Raw genomic sequence first — 16,777 nt, 5'->3', positions numbered from 1 at the left:
GCTTTTAAATTTTCCTCACGTCTTCCATGCAGAAGTAAATATATATATCTCTCTCTCTCACACACACACACACACACACACACACACACACACACACACACATTCAGGTTGCATTGGCAATATTTACACCGCGCACCATTAGGTCGGGCAACTGAACAACCAATCCTTTAATTGTTTTTACTTCACCATTCTTTTATAAATCGTCGTACATACCGCCTGACATGCTTCTCAGACATGTTCAGCCAGTCGTAAAAACAAACAAAAAGAGCATTACATGCTATTTGTTCAACACACAGTAACTTACTACGACACTGTAGTCCTTAACCTGGTACGCAGCTCCCCAGTTACGATCTGTAGAAGTCCGCAGCAGCCGCAGAATTCGTGCCCTAGTGACTTGCAGATGCTCGTTGCTAACGCCGCAGCGTACCATTATCCGGTGTTGACTGCACTGTCGTCGTCATCGTTGATGAGCTGAGCTGTCTGTGTTTTTTTGCTCTAGATTCATTGTGATGTTTACGAAAATGCGTGATGATGCGCTTGCTGGCTCATCACGGGGGCTATCTTCTACTCCATTTAGTAGTAGTAGTAGTTTTATTCATCCGTAGATCTCTTTTTACAAGGATATAGCACATGTCAAAGTATTTACAAGCTTAGATCAATTTACAATAAGCTAATTCGTATACACATATATTTACAGACTTCTAGTTAGAGACAATCATTAGATTTTACTCCTGGTACACAATAATTTATTTACAAATAACTCATTAAATAATGTAATGCCACACTATTCACTCATATTTCACTATCAGTCACTGCACACACTATACACACATTGTTTCATAACACTTCACTCACTACACACACACACACACACACACACACACACACACACACACACACAGGTGATCCTTGGGCCATTTTCTGTTCTGCAAGTTCCCATTTGCTATCCTGAAAAACTGAGTCAGCATCCCTTCATAATGAGTGAGATGTTGAGCTCAGAAAGCCGGTTATCAGGAGCTCATGGAAGATCAAAACACAGGTTTATGTTGCCTGCACTGGGGGCTTGCAATGGTGTTTGTTCTCTCCTCCCCCTTCCCCCCTCTTCCCCCCGTCTCTCTGCCCCAGCAATCCACCACTCCACGTAGCATATTTTCCAGAATAAGCTGCAGTAACTCGTAGAGCAAAGCATATTTTTGTTAGTGTGCTGCTGGTGCTAGAGGCACGTATCGTATGTTTAAAGCCAGTTCGAATCCTGATGGTGGATGATACTTTCGCTGCCAGTATTTGGCCGGCCGGGGGAGGAGAGATGGTAGGTTAAACTTCCTGATCGCCAGTTTTTGCGCCAATGTCCTGGGTTTAAATTCCAAACCTCTCCACATCTCTCATTAAGAGAAGACATACGACACTGTTGATGATGATTCGTCCATCGGATGGGGACGTTAAGTTCGGTGGCCCCCTTCATGCTTTTCGAAAGAATTACGCTATGTGCAAGCACTGAGTTTCAACCTCTACCTCCTCATGCATAAAAACACCAACACGACACAGTACCAGCACTCATCGCAGTCATCCCCTAAGTACAAAAACACGCACGACACTTCGTAACAGGTCGGAGAAGGGCAATAGCATACTATCTCCACTATCGTGGCTTTTGAGGATTTCTGCTTCTGCTACCTACGCTCAGTTCGTGGATATGGGACTCTTACCTACTACTGTATCTTTGCTTAGAACAGAAATTAGAGCCATTTGCCACCGCATTATGTTTGCTTTTTCTGAATTTGCCAATCATCAGAGATGTTTGATACTGTTAGCTAAAAAGTAGCCCTGTACATTGTTCAATAGGAAGGACATCTAAGAAGTTATTCTCATAAGAAGTTATTTTCAGTTCAGTTTTCTGATATATCCTTCATTTATTTAATTTGAACGAACAAATCAGAAATACAGCCCGTTTTTGCATCACACGGAGTAAAACTTAACGAGTTTTGGTGCAATACATCCATGGCACACGCTTGCAGGCGCACAAAGATTTGCATTCGTAATAGTTTTATCTAACAAGGGGACCCTCCATAATGTAAATTACAGATTTTGATGCGCTTCAAATATGTTGTAGAGGCACTTACGCTGAGTGCCTGGCTATCCGGTTTTTTAGCGACGGGCCTTGGTTTTTGAGAAAATAGATTTTGAAGTTCGTTGCCCGCTCTCTATACTCGTAATATTACATATATTTCCGGCTAGTCAGCATAGCGGAGTGGTAAAGGTTCATGGCTACCGCTCTGGAAGTATTGTGTTCGAATCCTGCTCGCGTACTTTTTTTTCCAAAATTGACCGAATATTTCAATTTTATTTGAAAGAATATCAACAAACAGTGCAAGGTGTGCGAAATTACAAAGATATATTCAGTTATTAATTTTTTCAAATATTTCGTTTGTGGTTAGAATCATATTCTTCCAGTTCATCTTCTTAGTTGAAATCTATCAATTCATAATCAATAATGATCTGTCTTTCGGCCAAGAGATCCTGTATTGCGGTACATACCTCATCGCCAATTGCAACGGAATTGGCAGAGATTACGGTGTACTCGTTACGAGATTCAAATCGCGAAGTAGCTTTTCGGCGTATTTAATGGCATTTGTGATTTCGCCTTTTGATTCTTCGTTCAACTCCTCGACTTCTGGCTGCACTACTGCAGAAACACTTGATTCTTCCATTTCACAGAATTTTTCTAGCACACGGCTCTAGAGACGCTTTGCGAGAAACTGACGCTGTAGTTAGATGCGAACGTAAAGGAATGCAGCTCGCATCCTCATTGGCCTAGGAGCTGGGGTTCACGTTACGGCTAACGGTATTCATGGGAGAGGGGACGATAATGGGTGGAGATCGATTTCTGGTAATACAAGAAGCGACTGTTGTACGAACATTTGGAACTCCAACTGCGAACCGCAAACGGAATGAATATTTGAAAAAATTAATAACTGAATATATCTGAATAATTTCGCACACTTTACACTGTTTGTTGATATCCTTTGAAATAAAATTGAAAAATTTTGTCGATTTTGAAAACAAAAAAATTAGTACATGAGCAGGATTCGAACACGGTACCTCCAGAACGGTAGCCGTGAACCTTTACCGGTGCGGTACGCTGACTTGCTGGAAATATATGTAATGTTACAGGTATACAGAGCGGACAATGAACTTCAAAATCGATTTTCTCAAAAACCAAGGCCCGTCACTAAAAAACCATATAGCCAGGTACTCAGGGTAAGTGCCTCTACAACATATTTGAAGCGCATCAAAATCCGTGATTTACAGTATGGAGGGTCGCCTTGTCAGAAACTTTTTTTTTCAGAATTAAATGAAACCAGAAAAATGTCCAAAAAAGCCCATTTTTAATATTATTCTTAAAAAAACGTCAAAACTAAATTTTACCCGTCTCACAACGTGAAATTTCGTCAAATTGCATGGGAAATCCGTCAAGTTGGCAATGCTGCTTGGAGCAACCCTGATATCTTAAAGTATTTTCTAAAGTATTTACTTTGAACTGACAAAGAGACAGCTAGGAAATCTGATCGAAATAAACACCTGGATAAAACATGAAACATATATGGGCAAATATCACCAACCCCATTCTTAAGTGGGACATAGCTAATGTATAGTATGACATTTTAAATGAGAAGATCACCACAGGCCAAAAGATGCATAAAATTAACCATTGTCACCTTATAGACACACTGGCTCACACATTTGTTTGTAGAGAGAACATCGTGATATGGAACTGGACGAGGAAAAAGCTTTTGATTATTAACAGGACGACAGAGAATGCGATCACTATTGACAATGAGTTACACTCGGGCTGGCACTTGCCCCGTGCCGCGGAGAACAATAGTTACATGTGGCTACTCGGGCAGTGTGTGTACTACATTTTTACGCTACAACTGGCAGACCTCAAAGCATTCATTTTGTATATTCAGGAAAGCATCATAATTTGAAAAAAAAACATCCTAAGTACAAACAGTGGTTCCAAAAATTTCTTATTTGCACTTTACCTCAAAAGTGAGAGTCATTCCACATTGTATTATTTCATGTTCGGAAAAGCGACTCACACATAGTTGAGGAGCGCAAGCATGATAGAGCCACATATATACACGCCAGTCAAGAAAACTGTAAATAGTCAAAGGAGAAATGTTATGTAATTTGTTGGAGAAATCTTTTCTTTCCTTTTATTTTCTATATTTTAAACTGATGGTTACATATTGTTGCGAAGTAGATTTCATTTCCAAGTGGTGAGAAGCTACCACAACAGAAGAAGCAACATTTGTTCCTTTTCTTTATGTTTATTTCTTGTGGATAGCATTCATGCGCATCATTCATTTGGATATTAAAAGAAGAAACCCAGTACCTGAATGTGATACCCTCCTCATATTCTGATGCACGCAAGCTGAGAGAAAGGATCTTTCAGAGCGTGACACGAGAGTTCAGAGAAGATAAAAAGAGAAACCCAAACTCTTGGAAACCAGAGTGTCAACACATACCTTACACAAAACATAAAACCAACAACCTACCCTTTGAGAAGACCAACTTGAAGCAGTCATGCAACAAAGGTGCAGATGGCTGCGGCTTCACTTCACGTGGATACCATACCCACTTGATCGATGGCTGTCCTTCATAAGAGCAGCTTGAAGCTGTACATCTCATGCTGCGATTACGATCTTACAATGAAACAATGGAATGAATAATGAATGTCATGTACGTCTTTAAAAGTGCAGTTATTGTGCTGTTGGCCACTCTTGAACAAATTTCTCTATAATGGTATGAGTTGTAACATTTTTATCACTCAAACGCCCAGAGGGGTCAAAATGACCCTTTTCTGTTTTTAAGTGCTATCTATGCTTTGAAGAATGATTCAAGCAACATTTACTTTCGTGACATTTATTTATTTGGCATGTACTTTTGTTATGTTCAAAAACAGTGCATTTCGTCTGATTGTTGATCACTTTTTTCCAGTTTTACCTTTAACGCCCACAGGGGACATATTGACCCCTTTAGAAAAAGCTATAATTTTGTTTATAGTTATGCCATACAATTATCTCCTGCTTTCTCAAGCCTCGGTTACTTTACTCTGTAGTGCAATAATTTACTTTCGTTCATATTATTGCCATATCAAATGACAACAATTTACTCAATTCACCATTGTTCGTCATTCCCTTGTAAGAATCAGACTTTCAAAGGTGATTGTGAGCTACAGATTGAAATGAATCTGAAGGAGTATGTATGAGAGGAAGAGATTCTTGCAGAGTTACAAAGAGTTATGGAGTGTGATTCAGATACTGGCGAACTTTTTTCTGACGATTCAGTGAAGAATTTTTACCGCAGACACTAAGAGAAGATGAATCATCTCATACTAATGATTCTGATATTTCAGATAAAAGTAATGAAAGTTTACAGTCTAGTAAGTATATTATTATTACTGCTGCTAGTTTATAATTATCATATTGTTATCTACATATAATGTTACTGTGCTTAATTTAGGTTTTATGATGGCTTTCTTACATTTGTTCTATTATTCTTGCTCTACAGGTCGTGAATAATCATGTAACAGAAGAGGAGATAACCTTCTTCCTCGGAGTGTAGAACAAGTGACTGCTGCTTCATCAACTGATGAAAGACATAAAGAAGTTGTTCCTGATGAAACAGTCTGGATAGAAGCAGTGCCTAATTCACAAGGTGGGAGTCTTCCTAATCACAATATTTTGAGAGAATCTCCTGGACCTACTCCACGTGCAAAACGAAATGTAAGTGATGAACTTGTATTAAGTGCTTGGCACTTGTTCATAGACAAGTATATAACCAAACATATCTTGGAATGTACTATAACAGACGCACACAGAGTACTAGGAAATGACAGCTGGTCAATGACCACAGAATAACTAGAAGCATTTATTGCAATTATTTATTCTCGTGGAGGGAGTGCTTGACTAAGTACAGACCTTCACAGCTTATGGTCAGATTCCTCAGGTCTACCATTTTGTGTGGAAACCATGAGTAGAAATAGATTCTGTGAGATTGAGATTTCTAAGGTTTGACGAGAAGTCTACACACACTGTACAATTACAGAATGATAAGTTTGCATTGCTTTCTGCTGTCTGGAACAAATTAATAGAAAACTGAACGATGTGTTACAAACCTGGAAGTGACATAACAGTAGAGGAGCAGCTCTTTCCAAGTAAAACAAGGTGCCTGTTCACACAATTCATGGCTTTAAAGCCTGACAAGTATGGGCAAAAATACTAGTTAGCTGAAGATGTTGAAAGCAAGTACAGACTCGATGGCTTCCCTTATCTTGGTAAGGATACTGCATGTTCCCAAGACGAAAGGATTTCTGGGCAAAGGCAGAAATGTCACTACAGACAAATTACTTCACATCACTCAAACTAGCCAAAAATTTGAAAAAAAACTCAACCGCCATTGTAGGAATAGTAAATAGAGCAAGAAGAGAGATACTACAATAGAGCAAGAAGAGAGATACCACATGCTCTGAAGTCCTTGAAGAGTCCTCTGTATCCCACAAATGTTTTAAACATGATGATATTTCCTTGACAGTCTATCAAGGAAAGAAAGCAAAAAATGTGCTCGTAATGTCTTCCCTTCGTCCTAGTGTTACCACAAATACAAATGAGAAAAATCTCCGGAAACTCTATGTTATTAAAACAAAACAAAATTTAGGGTTGACATAGTAGACAAGATGGCAAGGCAGTATTCAGCCAATACTTCCTCAAGAAGAAGGCCAATGCACTCTTACAATATCTGTGATCTAGCAGGAATAAATGCATATGTAATATTTAGGGCTCTTACTGGGAGGAAGATCAAAAGAAGACATTTTATTCAGCAGCTTACATGTGAAGTACGCTCTGAGTATGTTAAGAGTTGCTTTCCTCGTATGGCAACAGACAAGTATGAAAAGAATCCAATGAATATGAAGACAAAATGCCACAGAAGCACCTTAAATGTTAAGTTCTAAACTTCTGCAAATGTAATAAAACTATTTCCAAGTGCAGTGAGTGTAAGATGATGGTTTGTGGAAAATGTACAAAGAAAAATGAATAAAAATGTGTCAATCGTGTAAAACAATAAAGTAACTGAAATTTATGTACACATGAAAAGTTCAGATTATTTTGAATTTAGAAGAAGGAAAATCCTGTCACTTGCTTACACTTGTTTGGGTGTTACCAGGTTCAGTGAAATTTGTTTATATGTCTTTTTATTCACAACTGTGTATCTGAAATGGCTATAAATCTTGTAAACATTAAAATATAATAAATGCTTAAAATTTCGAAATAATAGTTCAGAATTTTTTTTTTTAATGGTAGGAGTGAAAATGACCCCTGTGGGCATTCGAGGGAGCAGGCAAAGTCTGGGCGTCAGAGTGCTAATGTGGTCAAGCTCTGTAATATCACTGGTGTGAATATACCTCACGTGCAAAAGCTTATGTCTTCAAAACATGTTAGGTGCTTTGAATTTTTTTATTTGTAAATCTTTATGGAAATGACTTAGATCATTATTTTTATTCGATTAATTGGTTTAAATGTAATTTTATTCTGTTCGTTTGTACCTTAAATTAGTCATAATATGAAGTACGTCATTTGCTCAAATTTGGCTTCCTATCAGTCTTCGTCATTTGGAATCCTTGTCATGTGGTATTGATTATTGTTATCTATTAACTTCGATTTAATTTCTTCCATATTATCGTCTTATGTCTTTGTCCATGTTATTGCATTCATTATTTCCATTTCTCAATTTGCTTGCATTTAGTTTTACTTATAATCCCTGTTTTTATTTAAATCATCATCCATGTTATTTTGTCTATAGTGCAATAAGAATGCTTGTTAGATGATTGCCATTCAAAAAATTGCACATCTTGTAATGAAAAATACAATCTTGACACCACTGCACAGTAAATATAAATGAGTCATTTAGTCTTTTGTTTTTTAGCTGACTGATCTTCAGTTTCAACCTTTAAGCATTATGATAGATATATAAAATAATTTAATTCACATGCACAAAGATTTCAAATGGAAAAAGAATTATGAAAAGAAAAAAAATATGGGCACTGACAAAGTTTTATGTTGATTAGAAAGATGTGACAAAGGAATACAAATAAAAAAGTTGTTTGTAAAAAGTTCAGTTGAATAAATATAGTAACCAAGTCATTTCGATAAAGATTTAATAACAAAAATATTTCACTGGGATTTCTAGTACTCGAACTGATAACCTGTGGCATGTCAGGTCAGTACCTTAACCATTACGCTTTGCAAGTTGTCGGTAAATACATGTTATTTTGAAGGTTACACAATATGATACGAAACACCAAAATTTTTTTTTCATTGATTATTCGCAGAGCAGGGCCCCACCAGGGTGAATGGCTGCAGGATGTAATTCCTTGGACTTTAACTGACTTGTAAGTAATGATTTGAGTAAACAGAATTATGAGCTGGGTGGGGGGAGTGGAAGGGGGGGGGGGGGAGGTGGTGTTAGAAACGAGACATCAAAAACTGAACTAAATAACCATTTAGAGTGCAGAAATGATTGGTTTGAGACATCAAAAAATGATTTAAATACTGGTCTGGGCAGTAAAATCGATGCCACAAGTACCAAGAGCTGAGGAACGAAATTTTAAATATAAGGGGCAATCAAATAGTTTCTGTTCACAGGCTGTACAGACCAGCATTGGTATGCCAGTTAGGTAAAATTGCCATGAGCATTGAGACAACTGTCTCACCGATGCACCAGATTATAGATACCCGTTTGGTAAAACACTGTGTCTTGCTGTAGGAAGAAGTTCATAACTGCCTGCTGCACATTGTCATCCAATAGGAATCGTCGACCTCTCAAGGCCCTTTTTAAGGGTCCAAAGGTGTGATAATTGCATGGGGAGAGATCAGGACTATAGGGAGGGTGCTAGAGTGCATCCCACTTTAGTTCATGTAATTGATGAGGCTGGCCCCTCTGGTCAACAAGGGTCTTGTACCGAATGACGACCAGCAGGGAACTTGGCACACTATTCAACAACAGTGGTTTTTGACAGACGTGCTGCCCCCTACAGTTCTTTGTACTCGGATAGATATCTACCGATATAACAGCAAAAAAAAGAATAACAACACATTGGTCCTGTTTGGAAGCATTTGGTAATAAATTGAATTGTAAACATAAGAACCTATGTATGTTTTAGTTCATAAGATACATTTGATGACATCCATACAATTTGTATTGTTATACAGATGAATAAACATATCAATCAGTCAGTCAATCAATCAATTAATAACCTCACCATAGTTCACGTTTACCATGCACTTGCCAGAAAGACATGAATGCCACATTAATCTCTTGCCTTTATGTTGGTGCTTACATACCCACATCAGATTCGTGCAACATTGCATGTACGCTGCAGCAACGCACTCAAATGGAAACTTTTTGGTGGCCCCTATTCTAATATTTTAGTTGCTGAAGTAAGAGAGGATGTCAGCAAATATAAACTAGTTGTACAGTCAGAGCACAGACAAACTGAAGCATGGGGTAATACACTGGAAGGCGAAGTCATTAAATTTAAGACAAATTTTACTGATTCAGTGAAGAAAATTGCAAAAAGTTTTCAAATAGTGCATAACATGTTAAAACATGAAAGCCATGTATTATGATCAGAATTGGGTCAAAAAAACAAAACCTTGAATATAAAATCAATAATTTAGAAAGTGAGATGGAAAATCAAATCGTGGTAATTAATGATAAAGATGGAGGAAGCCACAACTAGCAATGTGGAAGCGTTTAGTAATAATAATGTAAGCAATGTTTGTAGAAATGTAGCTGAATTGGAAGAAACTTTTTGCTGCTAAAAGTTTCAGTAGTAACTGTTGTGGGATGTGTGTCAATGCACCATTCAAAAATTTTCCTGGTGGTAATAAATTTCACCAAGTTGATTTTCTGCAACATTGTTGTGACAATTTTGTTAGTGGTATGACTGATTTTGGGCAAACCAATATAATACTACAGAGATCACTAGTTTTGAAAAAAAGGTTTTTGAATAAATTCTTATCAGAAACTGAACAAGCTAGGATTGAAAGTGAATTCTTAAATGCACCTAATTATGAAGAACATAATGGTAGTATGAAAGACGTTTGTGAGAAGCAACTGAGACAATTAATCCACCTAAATAAACCATTTAATGCGCTTACTCAAATGGATGCATTAAAGAGGGGATTACGTAGGAAAGTGCAATGAGGTTTCATTTGCGGGCCAGATGATTCTATTGAACAATTTATGTAGGTACTCTAGACGGACCATTATAGATACAATTTTAATCAGAATGGGTATGGATCGACTCACCATGGGAGGTGAAATCAAAACCTCAATAATACAGGTAATTATGGAAGGGAAGAGGGGGGGGGGGGGAATAATAGAAATGTGAATAAAAATAGAAAATGTGAAATTGGAAATAGATTATAGGAAGGAAATAACAGACCATTTAACCAAAGTGGATATGAAAACAGGTGCTAAGGATCAGATTAGTTATGGATCATCCAATTGGGAACCTGTCACTTTCGTGTGAGGGAAAAATAGAGGAAATCAGGCTAATTTTAACAAAAGAGATTTTGAAAGGAGGGGAAATTTTGAATCCTACAAGCAACAAAATAAAAACAAGGATGAATATGAAATAAATAAACTATGTTTTGATGGGATACTTTGGGGGACAATGAACATTGGCATGTATTGGCAAAATTGGAAGGAGGTTACTCAATGTTGAATTAGAATCAGTTGTAGAGTCACTAACAAGTCTTTACTGCATATGTAATGAAGTTTTAGTAGGAGAGGAGAGAACTGACAAGAAGTTTGAATTTGGATTACGTAACTTAATGATTGAGGTTGTAGCAGATGCAACATGGGAATTTACTGTATCTAATGTTGAAGCTTGTGAACCTGCCAATCATGCACCTAGGGAGGCAGATGTTAAGTTAGATAGTAAAAGTAAGAACGGTGAAGAGGGTATCTTAGATGGTTATAGTGAGGTTAGTGGAGAAGATTCTATTGTTCATAGTACACTCATGCTCATAAATTAAGGATAATTGCAGAATGTGGTGCCACACAACGTGACATTACAGAAAACTGGCTCTAATAGCATAGGCACATAGGGAACACACACGACACAGATCTGTAAGTCCACGGTATTGGTGATAAGTTGAGAAAACTGTCCCGAAACGTGCTACAAAATGTCACTGTTTCCTGCACATGTACCCCGACATCAGTATGGGATATGATCACCATGCATACATACACAGGCCGCACAATGCATTGGCATACTCAGTATCAGGTGGTCAAGCAGTTGCTTGGGTGTAGCCTCCCATTCTTGCTGCGTCAGTGCCTGTCGGAGCTCCTGAAGTGTCATAGGGGTTCGAAGACGTGCAGCGATATGTCGACCGAGAGCATCCCAGATGTGCTTGATGGGGTTTAGGTCTGGAGAACAGGCAAGCCACTCCATTCGCCTGATATCTTCTGTTTCAAGGTACTCCTTAACGATGGCAGCTCAGTGGGTCCGTGTGTTATCATCCATCAGGAGGAAGATGGGACCCACTGCACCCCTTAAAAGGCAGATATATTGGTGCAAAATGATGTCCTGATACACCTGACCCTTTACAGTTCCTCTGTCAAAGACATACAGGGGCGTATGTGCACCAATCATAACCCCACTCCACCCCACACCATCAAACCACGACCTCCATACAGGTCCCTTTCAAGGACATTAAAGGGTTGGTATCTGGTTCCTGGTTCACACCAGATGAAAACCCAACGAAAATCAGTGTTCAGACTATACCTGGACCTGTCAGTGAACATAACCTGGGACCATTGTTCCAATGACCATGTACTGTGTTTTTGACACCAGGCTTTACGAGCTCTCCTGTGACCAGGTATCAGTGGAATGCACCTTGCAGGTCTCTGGGTGAATAAACCATGACTGTTCAGTCGTCTGTAGACTGTGTGTCTGGAGACAACTGTTCCATTGGCTGTGGTAAGGTCCCGAGCAAGGCTACCTGCAGTACTCTGTGGCTGTTTGCGGGCACTGATGGTGAGATATTGGTCTTCTTGTGGTGTTGTACACTGTGGAAGTCCCGTACTGTAGTGTCTGGACATGTTTCCTGTCTGCTGGAATCATTGCCATAATCTTGAGATCACACTTTGTGGCACACAGAGGGCCCGTGCTACAGCCTGCTGTGTTTGACCAGCCTCCAGTAGCCCTAGTATTCTACCCCTCATAACGTCATCAATATGTATTCTTTGAGCCATTTTCAACACACAGTCACTATTAGCACTCTTACTCGCTGCACCATACTCTGACATGCACCGACACACCTCTACATATGAGGACTGCTGCCAGCAGCATTGTGCGATGGCCACAGGTCAAATGCACCACATGGTCATACCCCAAGGTGATTTAAAATGGCAAACCAACCACCAGAGTGTTGTTTCACCATGTATCAGCATTATCTTCAGTTTATGAGCATGAGTGTAGTTAGGATAGTGAAGATGTCAAAGGTATTGAAGAGAAAGAAGGAAGTGAGACTGACTTTTATGGAGAATTAGATGGCATGATTTACGTGGAAGTTGAAGTGTTAATAGATTGTAGGTATGAGGACTGCAATGAATCCATGCAGGGAGGCCAGAGCTATGAAAGGAAGACACAGGAGAGTGAGATTCTACTAGTTGATATCAGTAAAACAGTAAACTGTTGTAAGGATGGGAGGGAGTTTGAAAAAATGTATATATAATGAAATTTTAAGGATAGTTTGGGATCATTATGATGATGAAAGGAGTGATAGTAGAATAAAAGTTACTCTGCAAAACCTATGTGAAAGTTTGTGTCCAGAATGGTGGGAAGAGACAAGAAATACTTTAGAGAACTTAGAAAAAAACTGATATATCTGTGAGTACCATGCAACTGAGAACAGAGATACACACAAAAAAAAGATGAGGTGAAAGATACAGGATTCAACGAAATTGAGAAGCGTCTTTCGTATAAAACAGAAAGAAAAGGTGATAGTGACATGTATGGAAGCCCATACACTCATATTGAAACTGATAACTAGGAAAGTTAGTGTCAGTTTGATACAGGGAGTTCAATTTGTGTAGTGGTCCTGAAAAATTAAGGGATGGAGTAAATTTGCTGAGTTACCTCTAATAGTGATTAAGATTAGAGGAGTTACTTGAAAAAGTAATAAAATAGCAAACAAACAAATGTCACTGTGATTTAAAATCAGTAAGATAAGAGTTATCCAGGGATGCTTTGTGATACCTGATTTGAGCAAGGAAATTATTTTGGGCATGAACTGGACTGTTAAAGCTAGAGTAGTATTCTGTTGGACAAATAAGGTCGTATACTTTACTGAACCTAGAAGTAGAATTTCTTCTCAAAGTTGATCATAGTACATAGCATAAATAATACTAATCAGGTAGGAGGGTAAAGTGTATAGGTGATAGAGGACACTTGAAAGAGGAGGAGGCTAGTTTAAATGAGAGGGAAGATTTATAATATTATCAAACTTTAGTTGCAACCAAAGTAGAAGGTGCTGAGAAACTTAACCAAAGTCAGAAAGAGTATTCAAGGAAGTTTTTGTGTATACTGTAATGTATTTAATAAGAAACTAGGAAAAGTGAAGAATTACCACTGTAAACTTAAATAAAGACCATAGGAACCATTTTTGTTGAACCTTATGGAATACCTATCTCAAGAAGAGAGGCTGTAGAAAGAGAAGCACAAAAAATGTAAGTTGGGTACTTACTGAAAGGAGTTGCAGTGAATAAGTAACCCAAACACTGTGTTATGTAAAACATATGGAGGGATATGCCTTGTATTGCATTCAGTACACATAAACAAAATATTAGAGAGAGAGAAATTGACCATTCTGAAAGTAAAGATGAATTATTGCATAAATTTAAAGCTGTAACTTGCGTAACTAGTGGTGACCTTACCTCAGGTTTTCATCTGATCTCATTTAAGCATAATTTCTGAAAATATACTGCTTTCCTATATGGTGGTAGGTTTTATCAATACTGTATTGCATCATTTGGATTAAATATTTACATTGCAGAGTTTATACGATGCTTAAATTTTGTTCTGGGGAAAGAATTACTTGCAAGATTGATTATTTATTTAGGTGATATTTTAATCACAGGAAAAAGTTGGAAAAAGCATTTTGAATTGTTAAGAAAGTAGGAGGGAAATTAAGGAAGGGGGGTGGGGGGGTGGTATGTCATTGAAGTTGGAAATGTGTAAATTTGCTGTGAAGAAGTTAAAATTTCTTGGCCACAGCATTACTGTGGAAGGAATTTTGCTTGACAGTGATAAGATTTTAGCCAAAGCAAAGTTTCATTCCCATAAGATGAAAAGAGGATTTAATATCATTCTTTGGCTTAGCTAATGTTTGCAGAAAATGTGTAAAGACTCGGGTTTTAAACACATCTTGTCTGAATAATCTTACAAAAAAGACTTTATTATTGGTATGGAGTAATGAGTGTCAGCAAGCTCTTGATGAAATAAAGAGACTGTTATGTGATAGCAAAATTTTGCACACAACACATTTGAGATTACCATTTTGCCTTATGACAGACAGTAGTAATAATGGACTGGGAGCTCACTTATTCCAAGAGAAAGTAGTAAATGGTAAAATAGAACAACATTCTGTAGCATTTGCAAGGGTAGGATTGTATAAGTATGACAAAAATTACAGTGTGACTGAGAAAGAGTTATTGTCAGTAAATTGGCTTTCACCAAGTTATCAGGTTGGGGCTTGTGAGGTTCAGTGAACAGTGCAATGGAGTATCTAAAACCAGTATTTACAGATAACTTCAGTAAATTGGAAATGACACATTTCACAAAGTAGTAGCGTCCATCATAAAATCCTTAAAATCTAAGTATTGTAGTGGTTATATTACATATCAATGAATTTAATCAAAGGATATGCATGCAAGTTTAGTTCTGTCTTATTAGTTATTAGTGCAATCAATCTCTTATCAGCAGAACATTTCTAAACTGGGTAAAACATGCTGAAGTCAAGCCTCTTTACAAGAAGGGGGATAAAGAGATGCCATGAAACTATCGACCAATTTCACTTTTGCTGGCTTTTTTAAAAATATTTGAAAAGGGTGTATTCAAGTGTCTCCTTATGCATCTGATTGCAAATAATATATTGTCCTAGTCACAGTTTGGGTTTCTTAAGGGTTCTGATATAGAGAACGCTATTTACACATACAGTGAGAATGTACTTAATTAATTAGATAACAAATTAAAGATGACTGGCATTTTCTGTGACCTGTCAAAAACATTTGACTGTGTGAATCACAGCATTCTCATAAAAAAATTAGAACATTATGGTCTCACCGGCAGTGCTGTGAAATGATTCAAGTTTTATCTATCTAACAGGAAACAAAGGGTGATGTCATGTAACACTTGTGCAGTAAGCAATCAGTCTTCATCTTACTGTGGATTAATTACATGTGGCATTCTTCAAGGTTCCATTTTGGGTCCTTTGCTTTTACTTTTGTACATTAATGACCACTCATCTTTTACATTGTCAGATGCTGAGTTTGTTTTGTCTGCAGATGATACAAACATTGCAATAAGTAGCAAGCTGTAGAAGTGGGTGCTAATCAAATTTTCACTGTCATTAATAAATGGTTTAAAGCTAATTCACTGTCATTAAACTTTGAAAAGACTCACTATATGCAGTTCAGAACCTGTAAGAGATTTTCTTCCAGCATGGGTATAACATATGAAAACATGTTGATGAAAGAGAAGCACCTAAACAAGTCTGCATTTGCAGTGAGAACAATGTGAGATGTAGGGAAATATGTATAAAAAAACTTGCATACTTTCATTCTGTTGTATCATACAGGATCTGGGGTAACTCGGCAGACCGAGCAAAAGTTTTTAGCGTGCAACAGTGTGTAATAAGACTCATTTGTGGTGTAAATTCAAGAACATCATTAAGAAACTTGTAAAAGAAACTTTGTATTCTAACCACTGCTTCTCAGTATATTTATACCTTACTGAATTTTTTAAGTAATATAACCCTTTCCAACCAATAGCTTCATAAATAGTACCAATACTAGTAATAAGAACATTCTGTCAATACTAGGAATAAGAACAATCTACACAAAGACCTAAAAATCACTTACCTCAGTCCAAAAAGGAGTCCAGTATACAGGAACATACATTTTCAGTAAATTGCCAGCAACCATTAAAAACTTGGTTTAATATAAAGCACAGTTTAAAGAGTTTGAAAGACTTTTTGATAGGTAACTCCTACTGCTCCATGGATAAATATCTTAACATTGACTGTTAGACCAGCTTAAGTAAAAATGTCTGTTAGATTTCAATTGTAACAGCACTTGGTCTCAACAGACAAGATTAGGTATTTTGTGTATGATAAATTTATTAAAAGTGTATAACTATGTTTCATTCTTACAGAGTATTAATTCTTCAAATATTAACAGTTCCAGTTTACTGTAATGTATTCACCTATTTTGACAATCTTCTGAGAAATGAGCAGGGTAGTGGGTGTTATATTAAAATGTTTTATGTCTTTTAAGTTATATTTTTTTTACTTGTTCCACTCCCACGAGAATCATCTTATTTTTGTTTCTATGGAATGAAAACTGAAACTAATCTAATCTAAATCACAGAAGACTTTTATAGAAATTGGAAGACTGTGTAGAATTTATTGCAGCAAATAGCTTTAAA

General features: G+C 37.4%; 1 protein-coding gene across 3 annotated transcripts in view; it reads left to right on the top strand.

Moving 5' to 3' along the window:
* LOC126299597 (exocyst complex component 1) overlaps positions 1 to 16,777 on the top strand; it is a 267,483-nt gene that overhangs the window by 33,958 nt on the left and 216,748 nt on the right. Inside the window, exon 2 of one of the 3 annotated variants that reach the window (XM_049991619.1) lies at positions 5,572 to 5,718. The exons of 1 other annotated variant lie outside the window; for it this stretch is intronic. The gene's annotated coding sequence lies outside the window, so the exon portion shown is untranslated. Of the gene's footprint in view, positions 1 to 5,571; positions 5,787 to 16,777 lie in introns of all 3 variants that reach the window. One more of the 3 variants, XM_049991618.1, reaches the window with a different exon arrangement.

The sequence above is a fragment of the Schistocerca gregaria genome, chromosome X (assembly GCF_023897955.1).
Source record: "Schistocerca gregaria isolate iqSchGreg1 chromosome X, iqSchGreg1.2, whole genome shotgun sequence".
Taxonomy (NCBI): Eukaryota; Metazoa; Arthropoda; class Insecta; order Orthoptera; family Acrididae; genus Schistocerca; species Schistocerca gregaria.
This window is presented reverse-complemented; position numbering and strand designations above follow the sequence as displayed.